This window comes from Micromys minutus (assembly GCF_963924665.1).
Source record: "Micromys minutus genome assembly, chromosome: 5".
Taxonomy (NCBI): domain Eukaryota; kingdom Metazoa; phylum Chordata; class Mammalia; order Rodentia; family Muridae; genus Micromys; species Micromys minutus.
This window is the reverse complement of record NC_137974.1, coordinates 83640948-83653778: the sequence shown is the minus strand read 5'-3', so window position 1 is coordinate 83653778 and position 12831 is coordinate 83640948.

Genomic DNA, 12831 nt, shown 5'->3' with positions numbered 1-12831 from the left:
ACTGACAGTTTTATTAGATACATCCTATTCCTGGACCTAGAAATTTCATTTGCTGATAAAAGATGTTTGGTTGGAGCTCCATGACTCCTGTTATTTGTTGATTCCATTTAGGTCACCTTGGTGGATGTATATATTTTCAGAAAGCTTCTATTGTATTGGGTTTCCACACAACTCTTCAAATAGTCTGTACTTTTAGCTCTCCATCCCTGTATTCCCTCCCTCATTTCCTTCCCCCTCTTTATTTAATCCTCCCATTTTAGCCCACAGCCACTCATAAATATTTATTTTAATATTTTTTCTTCCTAGGGATATCCTCTCCTCCCTTCTAGTCCCATACTATATTCCTAACCTCTGTGTTTATATAGATTATAGCCTGATCATCGAAGAATTAACAGTTAATATCCACATATAAAGAATAATACCATATTTGTCTTTTGGGGTCTGGGTTTCCTCACTCAGGGTGAGTTTTTTCCACACCTTTATTCATTATCTGTAAATTTCATTTTAAACAGATGAATAACATCCCATTGTGTAAATTACTACAGTTTTTATCATTCATCAATTAATTCATATCTACTCAATTTCCAATATCTGCCTATTATGAATAGGCAATTATGAGTAGGCAATGAACATACGTGAGCAAGTGTCTCTCTAGTAGAATATAGAGTCTTTGCATACATGCCAGAGACTGGTATAGCTATATCTTGAGGTAGATCTATTATAGTTTCCTTAGAAACCACCACACTATTTTCCTTAGTGTCTGTACAAGTTTGCATTCTCACCCGCAATGAATGAGTGTCCCCTTTGCTGAACATCCTCAACAGCATGAGCTGACATTTATTTTATTGATCTTGGCCATTCTGGCTATGTGAGTTGAAATTTTGAGTGGTTTTTATTTGCATTTCCCCTATGAGTAAGGACATTGAACATTTCCTTAAGTGCTTCTCAGCCATTTGTGTTTTTCTTTTTCTTTCTTTCTGTCTTCCTTCCTTTCTTTCTTTATTCCTTCCTTCCTTTCTCTCTTTTATTTGAGAATACTTTGTTTAGATATATAATCTATTTTTAAATTTTTGGTTATTTGTTTTCTTGATATCTTATTTCTTGAGTTTTTTATATATTTTATATATTAGTCTTCTGTTAATTGTATAGTAAAATATTTTCCCATTCTGCAGGTTGTTGCTTTGTTTGAGCAATGGTGTCCTTTGCCATGTAAAAAATTTTCTATTTCATGAGGTCTCATTTAATAATTGTTGTTTAGTGCCTGTGCCAAAGGTCTATTCAGAATATTGCTTCCTGTGTCAATGAGTTCAAGATTATTTCCAATTTTTTTCTATCATATTCAATATATCTGAATTTATATTGAGTTCTTTGATCCATTTGGAATTGAGCTTTGTGTAGGGTGATGAATATGGATCAATGTGGATTCTTCTTCACGAAGCCAGCCATTGTGACCAGTGCCATTTGTTGAAGATGCTCTCCTTTTTCTATTGTATGATTTTGTCTTCTTTCTCAAAAATCAAGTATCTGTAGGTGTATGGATTTATGTCTGTGTTTTCAATTCAATTGCACTGGTCGATGTTTCTATTTGGTACCAACACCATGCTGCCTTCATTATATTTCTTTGTAGTACAATTTGAGGTTGGGAATAATCATAGCAGTAATTTTATTATTCATCAGTATGCATTTACAAAAAGAATGTTCTATGGTTCTCTGTTTTATTCCTCTTTTTGTGTCTGATTTTGTTAACTTGAGTCTTTTCTCATCACCCTTTAGTTAGTTTGGCTAAGGGTTTGTTAATCTTATTAATATTTTAATACCAAATTTTTATTTCATTGATTCTTTGTGATTTTTTGTTTCTATTTAATTGATTTCATCCCCAAGTTTGATTTGTTCTGTGTTTACTCTCTGGGGCCTTATTTCTCCTCTTATTTTTTAGTGCTTTCAGGTGTACCATGAAGTCACTAATATGAGATCCTTCTGTTTTTTTTTTTTTTTTTTTTTTTTTTTTTTTTTTTTTTTAATATAAGCACTTAGTGCTATGATCTTGCCTCTTAGAGAAACCTGCTTTGTGTTCCCTGAGTTGGGTATGTTGTGTTTTAACTTTCATTTAATTCTACAGAGTTTTATATTTATTCCTTAATTTCCATCTTAACCCATTTTTTATTTAGTAGTGAGTCATTCAGTTTCCTCAAGTTTGTAGGTTTTCTGTTGTGTCTGTAATTGCTGATTTACAGCTTCAATCCATCATGGTAAGATAGGATGCAGGGTGTTATTTCAATTTTCGTGTGAAACAAGTTTGTTTTGTTGACATTTTCTTGGTGTCAGAGTATATGGTAAATTTTGGAGAATGTTCCGTGAGGTGCTAATAAAAATGTATATTTTGTGTTTGACTGAAATATCTCTAAACATCTGTTAGGTACATTTGGTTTACTGTATTTTTAAGCTCTAGTATTTCTCTGTTTAGGTTTTGTTTGAATGATCTTGTTTTTTGGCGAGAATGGGGTATTGAAGTCACACACCATGACTGCATGAGGGTCATATGTGATCTTATCTGTATTATGTTTCTTTTATGAACTTAGATGCTCTTATATCTGGTACACAGATGTTGTGGTAGATCCTTTAGATCCACCTCCATCATGTCTTGGCAGATTTCATGTAAATCAAGAAGAGATGTGAACCTTCAAAGGGCATGATGCCTGTCCTATATTATGTCTCCGTTGCTGTAATAAAATACTGTGATTAAATGCACCTTATTTAAGAGAACATTTATATGGCTTATGGTTCCTAAGAGATTACAGGCTGAAAGGTATGGGGTGGTGGTAGAAACAGAAGGCTAACTGATAGCATTGACTGATAATGTTGCTTCAGAAGACAGTGAACACACACACACACACACACACACACACACACAACTGCAAGGATTCATTCAGGCAGCTTTGTCACTGTGACCAATGTGGTACCGATTAGGAAGTGCTGATCCCACTTTGTCATACATATATCATTTCTTTGGATATCCCTACAAGGAGAATTGCTGGATTTTATAGTCCTATTTTTTTTCCTTCTGAGGAATCTGCATGCTGGTTGTTAATAATGGCTGAACTAACTTAAATTCCTACTAATATTTATACCGACACCTTTTGTGTTGTTTTGAATTATCCTTCATGGAAATATCCATCTGTACTCTACTTTAAATTTTCCTGATTTTTAATGATATTGAGAATATTTGTATGTATTTTTGGCCATTAGTATGCCTTCTTTTGAAGAGTATCTGTTGAGTTTTAAACTCTGAGTTTTGTGCTTTTGATACTGAGTTATTTGGGTGCCTTTTTTAGACTGGATACCAGTCTGACACAGTTCCTGTCCAGCCTGCACTGGAGTGTATTTCTAGGATGAACATCTGTATCATCTTGCTGAAGTTGCTCACACTAGTAGATTTTAGAGGCTACCTGTTTCTCCTTTATACTTAATGGAAGGAACAGTATTGACAGGGTTTAGCCCCAAACACTCAAACTACTAATGTAGCCAATAACTTAGGAAGATGTTTGCATAGCAAAGCTCTCATAGCCTTTCTGTGTTGAAAAGGCAAGTCAATAAAATGGGAATTCATATCAAGCCAAACTTGTGTTCGATTGTTTTAAATTTGGTCTGTTTCTTCATTCTAGTGAATTCTCATGCTGACTTTCTTCTGTAGTAAATTAGTTGTTGTTATTTTATGGGACTGTGAAGTTTCCCGCCGTTACTGGTGAAAGAGAGCTTCAGTGTGATGGCTTAGGACCATTCTCAGACATCATCTGTGGGGATTACTGTGGTTTAATATTCTCTACAACTATTATTTTCCAAAATGCCCACATTTGCTTTGCCAAACTTCTATATCTGTAATTCAGCAGAGTACCTCCCTTCTTGGAGCAGGGAGTCTGTATTTCTGCCATCTTAACTGCAAGAGCTGAGTGGAAACTGTGGCCCTTCATTTCCTTGTTACTATACCCACAGTGACATTTCCAATACCAAGGAGATGAACACAAGCATCAAGAAATCTGTTCAAACTAGTTGAGCCTCAAGCCCCAGATATCTAAACTTAAATTTTCAATAAACTCTCATTATTTTGACACTAAATATTTCATGTTTTTCAACTTGATTATTCCCACTTGGTATTTCATATCAATTTCTAGTGTTGCCTCTCTTTGAGAAGATCTTTAAGAATTCTTTCACTCTTTTATGTCTCTGAGAAAGAAGTAAATACTGTGTTTCTCTTTGAAATATGGGAAAGAATGGGATCACATTTTGAATGCAACATCAAAATAAATCAGAGAGCCCATCTAAATTCATTTAAGTAGAATAGAACCGTGAGTATAGTAGGACTAAAATCCCGCTCCTTAAATTTATTCAACCAAAGTAACAATTCTGTCAGTACCAATATCCTACATGTTTTCTCCCTTTTCCCTTTCCTGGTGATGTCACTAAGTATTAGGAAGCACAGAGAAGCAGTCACAGAATACATACAACAGGTACAACAGAGTTTATGCTACTATTTATTTATTTATTTATTTATTTATTTATTTAATTGAACAACTTTATTTTAAAAAACAGAGATAAATGTACAGATTTTAAAAGCATTTTTGCATAAAAGTATATGAGTACATATTTGTCAGTACTTTATTTTTTTAAAGGTTTGATAGTATGCATTATAATCTTACTAGTTACAATGAGCATAAAGTACATGTAAAACAAGATGTAACCTGGAAATAGTCAAAGTTTTCTTTTTGGCCTTTGTTTTTCTTGAACTTCATATAGTCTGTGAGTTTTTCTGGGGGTGTTCAGAGTTTTCTGGGGGGGTTATTATCCAATTATCAGTGACTGTATATTATGTCTGTTCTTTTGTGACTGGATTACCTGACTCAGGATGATAGTCTCTAGATGCATCCATTTTCTTAAGAATTTCATAATGTCATCATTTCTGATAGCTGAGTAGTAGTCCATTGTGTAAATATACCACAATTTTTGTATCCACTCATTTACTGAAGGACATCTGGGTTCTTTCCAGCTTCTGGCTATTATAAATAGGGCTGGTATGAACATTGGGATGCATGTGTCTTTGTTGTATGTTGGAGCTTCTCTGGGGTATATGCCCAAAAGTGGAATAATTGGGTCTTCAGTACTATGTCCAATTTTCTGAGGAACCACCAGACTGATTTCCAGAGTGGTTGTACCACTTTACAACCCCACCAACAGTGGAGAATTGTTCCTCTTTCTCAACATCCTTCCCAGCATTTGCTGTCATCTGAATTTTTGATTTTTGCCATTCTTATTGGTGTTAGGTGGAATCTCAGGGTTGTTTTGATTTGCATTTCCCTGATGACTAATGATGTTGAGCACTTCCTTAGATGCTTGTCACCCATTCGATATTCCTCAATTGAGAACTTTTTGTTTAGCTCTGTACCCCATTTTTAATAGGATTGTTTGATTCTCTGGTGTCTAACTTCTTGATTTCTTTGTATACCATTAAACCAGGTACACTGAAACTATTAGAAGAGAAGGTAGGAAAAACCTTAGAACACATAGGCACAGGAGAAAATTTCCTGAACAGAATACCAATGGCTTGTGTTCTGAGGTCAAATATTGACAAATGGGACTTAATGAGATTGCAAAGTTTCTGTAAGTCTAAGGACACTGTCAAGAAAACAAAATGGCAGCCAACAGATTGGGAAAAGATCTTAATATGCTTCTATTTAAAGGAGCACCAAGCTTGCATATGGAAGAACAAAATGAGTTTTAAGGAGTGAATAGTTTAAATACTGGAAAAGATAGTAGGACTTGGATGGTAATCTCAACTAAGAATAAAATATACACAAAGGTTGAAGTTGTTAAAATACATGACATATTTTATTCCAAATAAGAAATAGAGTGCACAGGAAGTACATTGTTAAGGGTCTTGGTTGCAATCTTTCGTATTGGGAACCACAGGTATTGAATTGAATCGGAGTAAAACCTGAAGCAGAGAGACTTGTAGAGGTGACTAACCTAGGAAAGTCCATGTCCTATGGTAAACTGAGGCATACACGTTTGCTTCCCAAAGAGAGTCGGTATGTTAACAAACATGACAATTCTATTCTGGGATGGCAGCACCTGTTTCTTGTCCTTTTATAGACCTTCAGTTTGTTGTGTAAATAGAAGGTACGATATTCCTCCCAGGCATACCAGCTGCAGAAAGATAAACAAAACGAAACAGGAGCAACAGAAACAGACTGTGATAAATTCTAGGGACTCTGACAGACTAATATGTAAAGCCAACTCTACATGCAATAATAAATTCCACTGCCAAGTCAGGACATCTGGGAATGGAGAATTAGCATGGAGGATCTAGCATTTATAGATGGTCATGATGTTCTAGTCGCTGTGAAAGACAACCAGAGCACCCAAGAATATTGTGTGATTCTCAGAGCACATTGATGCACCTGGCATATGCTACCTGATATTCTGCTGGCACTGTGGCATTTAAAAGAGCCACAGGTAGCACACATGTGACCTAAACTTTACCCATGTGAAATTCATAGGCCTCTTAGTGGAAAAAAAAATCAAAATTGTCTGAGTAAGAGCATGAAGGTTGTCAGGAACATAGTGGGCTGCTTCGTGAAGACAGAGTTCAGAGTCTTAAGAGGCACCTGCTTAGGATTCTGTCTCCCCTGCTACTGGGGATGATTGAAGAGGCAAAGACAAATCCAAGATTGCCTGGAATAAAAAGCAGTAGTGTCAGTCAAGAAGACAAGGAGCATGAGTGTATGAAGGCACAGCCCCCCATAGTCTTTTCAGTGCAGGCGGCACTGACTCAGAAAACAGATCCATCCATCCACTGAATTTCTTTATGTATTATTAATTATGAAATAACTATAGATTTGCATGCGTTGTAAGACACAGTATAAACAGGTACAAATAACATTTACTTAGCTTTTCCTGAGTGGTTGCATCAAACCATGATGTCAACAACCACAATCAAGATTCTGTCATCATGACAATCTTTGTCATTTTATAACCAAATGATCTTGCCCCAAGACATCTCCTCACCCTGACCCAACCAATCTCTAAACTGCACCTCCTTCTATAAGTTTGTTGTTTCAACATCATACGAGTCTCTGCAATGCTCAGTTCTAACTAAGACACACATATCACTCCTTTTCCCAAATGACTAAGGACATCTTTGTGCAAGAATGACTTAAAGATGTGAGAGCCAGAAGTAGTCTCTAGCACCTCAGAAGCTGTAATGTTTGTCAGATGAAGCAGGGAAGTTTCACATATGAACTCATGGTGATTTTCATATCATGTCCAACACTTGGAAATGTTTCAGGCAGGCAAAAATCCCTACCCAGACCATGGAAGGTAAGCACACCCTTTCACCACTAACCAAGAAGCTATTGACATTCAATAGCTGCTGGGAAAGGAAGAGTTACTTTTCTTTAATGAAGGGTGACCTTGTAGGTCTATCAGAGGCCTGGCTCCAATCCCAATATAAGCTGGCCAACACAAACTGGACTCAATTGACAAATAATAAAAATAAAACAGAAAAAAATCCTGAACCTTGAGGGAAAAGTATAGGAAGCATGTGGGTGTGTGGGGTGTGTATGTGTAGGAGTGTGCAGGTGTGTGTTGGGGAAGAATTAGGAGTGATGGGTGTGAATCTGTTCAAAATATATTGTGTGAAATTCTCAAAGAAATTAATAAAAGATCATTATAAAAAGATTTATTTTAATTTGCATATACATACATATATATGAAAATTATACACATATACATATATTTGTGTATATATATGCATATATATATATATATAATTGTGTGAGTTTTGTACTGTGAGCATATAGGCATCCAAGGTTACCTATTTGTTCATTAGATACCCTAAAACTGATATTTCTGGCAGTTGTGAACTACATGCATTTGGAAACATGAGATATCTCAGGGCAGGAACCTTGAAGCAGAAGATGTAGAGGAACACTGTTTCCTGAATTGCTCTTTACGGTTTGTTCAATCTCTCTCTCTCTCTCTCTCTCTCTCTCTCTCTCTCTCTCTCTCTCTCTCTGTCTCTGTCTCTCTCTCTCTCTGTGTGTGTGTGTGTGTATGTGTGTGTGTTTCTGCAGTGCTTTTCATGTGTATGTGCGTATGATTGTGTATGCATGTGCATGCATGCATGCATATATGTAGTGTGTGTTGTAGAACTAGGGATCCACAAAAAATAGTGCTAAATTCTTAATAACAAATTTTTAAGCAATACTTATCCTGCATAAATATAACACCATTTTAAAAGTTAAAGATGAAGATGTCTCCAAAAGCCATAAGTATAACTACCATATAACACAGGCAAAGACTCCCGGGTCTGACCCAAAGAACTCTATATCTTGATACAGTAGAAACTGCTTATCCAAGTTCATTGATGCTCAATTCACACTAGCTAGGAGAAGGCATCAGTCAGCCTAGATACCCATCATCTGACAAATGGCTAGTGAAACTGATTCATGCACACAGAGAATTCTATTCAGCACTAAGGAAAACTGAAGTCATGAGATCTGCAGGAAAAATGAGTGGAATTAGAAAACATTACACTGAGCGAGGTAAGCCTGTTTCAGAAGACAAATGTTCTCCCACCAACATGGATTATGTATTTGAATTTTTACATGACTGTGTTTAAGCTGGTGTCTGTAAGTAGAATAAATAATCAAGAAACCAAGAAATATGAGAGGAGGGGGAGGGGTCTGAAGGTAGAAGGAGGATATTAATACACTTGTAATATAAAAGTACTAAGAATATAAAAGTACTAGGAATAGGAAGTTATCAACAGGGATAAAATAGGGAGTGGACATGGGTATGAAATATAGGGACACTTAACCAAAACAAAGTGTGATGGTTTGTATATGCTTGGCCCAGGGACTGGCACTATTTAGAGGGGTGGCCCTGTTGGAATGTGTCTGGCCTTATTGGAGTAGGTGTGTCACTGTGGGCTTGGACTTTAATATCCTATTTCTATCTGCGTGGTATCCAATATTCTGTTAGCAGCCTTCAGATGAATATGTAGAACTCTCAGCTCCTCCTGCACCATACCTGCCTGGATGCTGCCATGCTCTCACCTTGATGATACTGGACTGAACCTCTGAACCTGTAAGCCAGCCCAATTAAATGTCCTTATGAGAGTTGCCTTGGTCATGATGTCTTTTAACAGCAGTAAAACCCTAATGAAGTCACTAAGCATGCATGAAAATGCCAAATACACATCATGTGTATGTATATATACATGTGTGTGTGTGTGTGTGTGTGTGTGTGTATAATAAAAAAGATAGCTTGAACACAGGCCACTTCATGGGTTCATAATACTGCTCCCTCAAACCATAGACATTTAGACCGAAACCCCAGAGAGTTGGTGAGCAAGTTTGTAGATGCTCCCTGAACATTACTTTCAGGATATTGATAGTGTTCTTGGTTGCCAACCAGAACTAGATGGCAAAAGTCTATTGCTCAAGACTGTAACCATTTGGGGTTTTCAAAATTGGCCCCAGTTCTAGAATAATATGGAGATTTATTCATTTATCGGTTAATGACTAGGCTGTAAGGTGGACTTGTTCCCCAACCAGCTCCCAAATCAGTCAACCGAGTCATACTATTCTATGTCTGACATGTGGCTACTAGTACCTCAGTTTCACATGTCTGCCATCCCTCATCTCGGTGGAAAATCTCCCACACCTGATACTTTCCTAAAGCTCCTCTCTGTCTGCTGGATGTCCCATCCATTCTTGTGTTTTTTATAGGCTGTGCAGGTCTTTATTGACAGCTGTGCTTTTACACAGTGCACAAGATATGATGTTCCTATAAAAGACGTCCTAGTCAAAGTGAACAGCGAGCTTTCCCTCTAGTGTTCATAAGCTGATGTAGAGATAACTCTAGTTCTTGGTCTAGTAAACTGGGAGAACAGTAGTGAATACATAAATTTCAACTTAAAATATTATATATATATATATGGTTCATACACATGCACACACATATAAATAGTACATATGTGTATACACATACACATATACATAATATATACATACATATACTATTAAGTATTATTACATGTAACAATTAACCTAAAGAATTATTAGACATATCCTGGCACCACATGAGGAAAACATAAGCAGTGGACTGGTAAGAAAAGTGAAATCAGTCTTTACAAGGTCCCAGTGAATTATTTTTCTAAGCAGCATTTTTTCTACAAGTTTTTGACTGAAATGTTTACTACGTCCCCGTGGTTTTCAAGCATGCACTGTCCTATTGCAAACCACTAAGCTGTAAGTGAAGACTGACCTAAAAGATTAGTGTGTTGAATTCTGGCAGAAACTTAAATAAGATACACTATAATTTATTAATCAAATATTTTATTCATTGTGACATTTTTCTAGTGGTAATTTTGAATCCCAGAATGTAATATCACTTTTTACATAATCATCTATTATGACACCAATATAAAACAGTAAATGTTATACTGATAAATGTTTCTCGAATGGAAATAGATAAATGAATGAACAGCAACTCTATTCTGTCTCGTTCCCTTTCTGAGAACCCGGCATGGGAAAGTAATGGAAGTAAAGTGGATTCATGGAACCAACCATAGGAAGTGAGTACATTTTAGCCCCATCAAATTTACATTTCCTCTGAATTCATCTTTTACCCTTTGACATGCGGTTGCCACGGAGAACAGAAAAGCTGATGTTGTGAACATAAAATGAGAAATTCCACATTCTGCAAAAATACACTTATATCTCATTTAAACCATCCAAAACTTACTAACTGGATTAAAGCAAGATTAAGGTGCATGGGATTTAATGTTGAAATGCCAAGTAACTGCTTTGTAGTGCCTAAGAATAAACTAGTTATGTAATGTCCATTTGTTAAAGAGAAGCAGACAGTAAGATGGGCAGTCATTATGATCATGCTTATGTCCAAGTGGCCAACTTGCTGACAGAACAACTGTGCCTTGCACCTTAAAAAAAAAGAAGAAGATGGGTGTTCTAAAGCCCATCTCATGGCTGTGACACTCACTGGCATTTTTCAACCTGAGGTAATTATAAGACCTGTGCTGTGGTCTACCTCGTTGGTGTTTAGAGTTCAGCTTTGCCCAGATTTCTCCTGTAGGAACCATGATGAGGAAATGTGTTCAGATTAAAGGACAACATAATCCTCAGCTGTGATTATAGGGTCTGGGCCTGGGCAGGGCGCTGAGTGATTCAGTAGCTGGGTATCTACTCATTTGTGGTTAGATGTTGGACAAACGTTTGGGTACAGTCATACTGAATGCTTAGAAGACAAGAAATGCTTGATTTATATGCTTATGTTTCTTTTATTATTATTTCTATAAAAATGTGAGAAGCTTAGTACAAGGATAAATACAGAGGAAACTGAAGGGATATCTTGGATGTGCTTTCTTTGGTCATTCCCAAATCAACCATAAGTACTAGTGTAGTGTTGAAAGTCACTGAAAAGCAGCTGGGCAAACCAATGTCCTGAATCAACAAACGTTCAAACAGCAGAACACTTAGTACTTCACAGATTTCAGCAGGCATGGGCTGAGGATCACACTCTAAGCTGAAATGAAGTGTCTATGCTAGAGACAAACAACTCTTGCTTTTATGGAGTCACAAGCCTTGCCTGGTTATGGAACAGAGGTGATACTCAGTAGGTATAGATAAAGCATAGAGACAAGAGACTGTGAAAGACCCAGTGCTTCTGCAAAGCAGAGGAAGCTCCTCTTTAGAATAATATATTTACAATGCTGAATTCCTTCTAGATCATGACTAGAAAATACATTTTCTGTGATGGAATTGAAAAGAAATGTAGAATAAAAAGCAACTTTAAAAGATGTGGGGTATGGTAACCCTTTGGTATGGATCTTGGAAGAAAAATGATTGGTATTCACATAGGATGGAAGTTTTCATTTACAAAATGTGAATTAATCTTTAACCTGGGACAATAGCTGTTGTAGAAAATGGCTTCCAATACCAAAACCTTCATTTTCTCTCTTCCTTGACTAGGAGCTTTTTTTCTCAATTACTAGAGCACCCAGAACTTAGATGATATCTGTAGCTCATTCTGCTAGAATGAAATAATCTCCTCCTAGAAGGAGGAGGGAGATGTGAGATGCATATGACTCAAGAACCTCTGTGTTAGAGTTCTACTGCTGTGAGCAGACACCATGACCAAGACATTTTGTAAGGACAACATTTAATTGGGACTGGCTTACAGGTTCAGATGTTTAGTCCATTATCATCAAGGCAGGACCATAGCACTTTCAAGGTGGGCATGGTGGATGAGAGTTCTACATCTTTATCCAAAGAAAGCTAGGAGCATACTGGCTCTCATGTGGCTAGGAGTAGGGTCTCAAAGCCCAAGTCACAGTGACATGGTTCCTCAAACAAGGCCAAACCTCCTAAAAGTGCCACTCACTGGGTCAAGCATATACATGCCATTACAACCTCAGAAGCTCAAAAAGTTTTGAGATTCTCAACTTTTCTTCCTGGGATGATAAAGGCAATGACCGCTTTTTGTATTTTCAGCTCTTGAGTGTCTATCATGGGTGCTAGAAATGAAAGAATGAGAAAAAACAGACACAAGTTTTATCTTCAAGAAATCTATGAGGTATAGTAGCAGATAAACATCAATAAGAATTATAGAAAGGTGATAGTTCAACAATGATTAAGGAGTGGTACATGGTGACTTATGAAGGCAAAGTGAACGGGCGGGGGGGGGGGAAGAGAGAGAGAGAGAGAGAGAGAGAGAGAGAGAGAGAGAGAGAGAGAGAGAGAGAGGTAGTTGTTT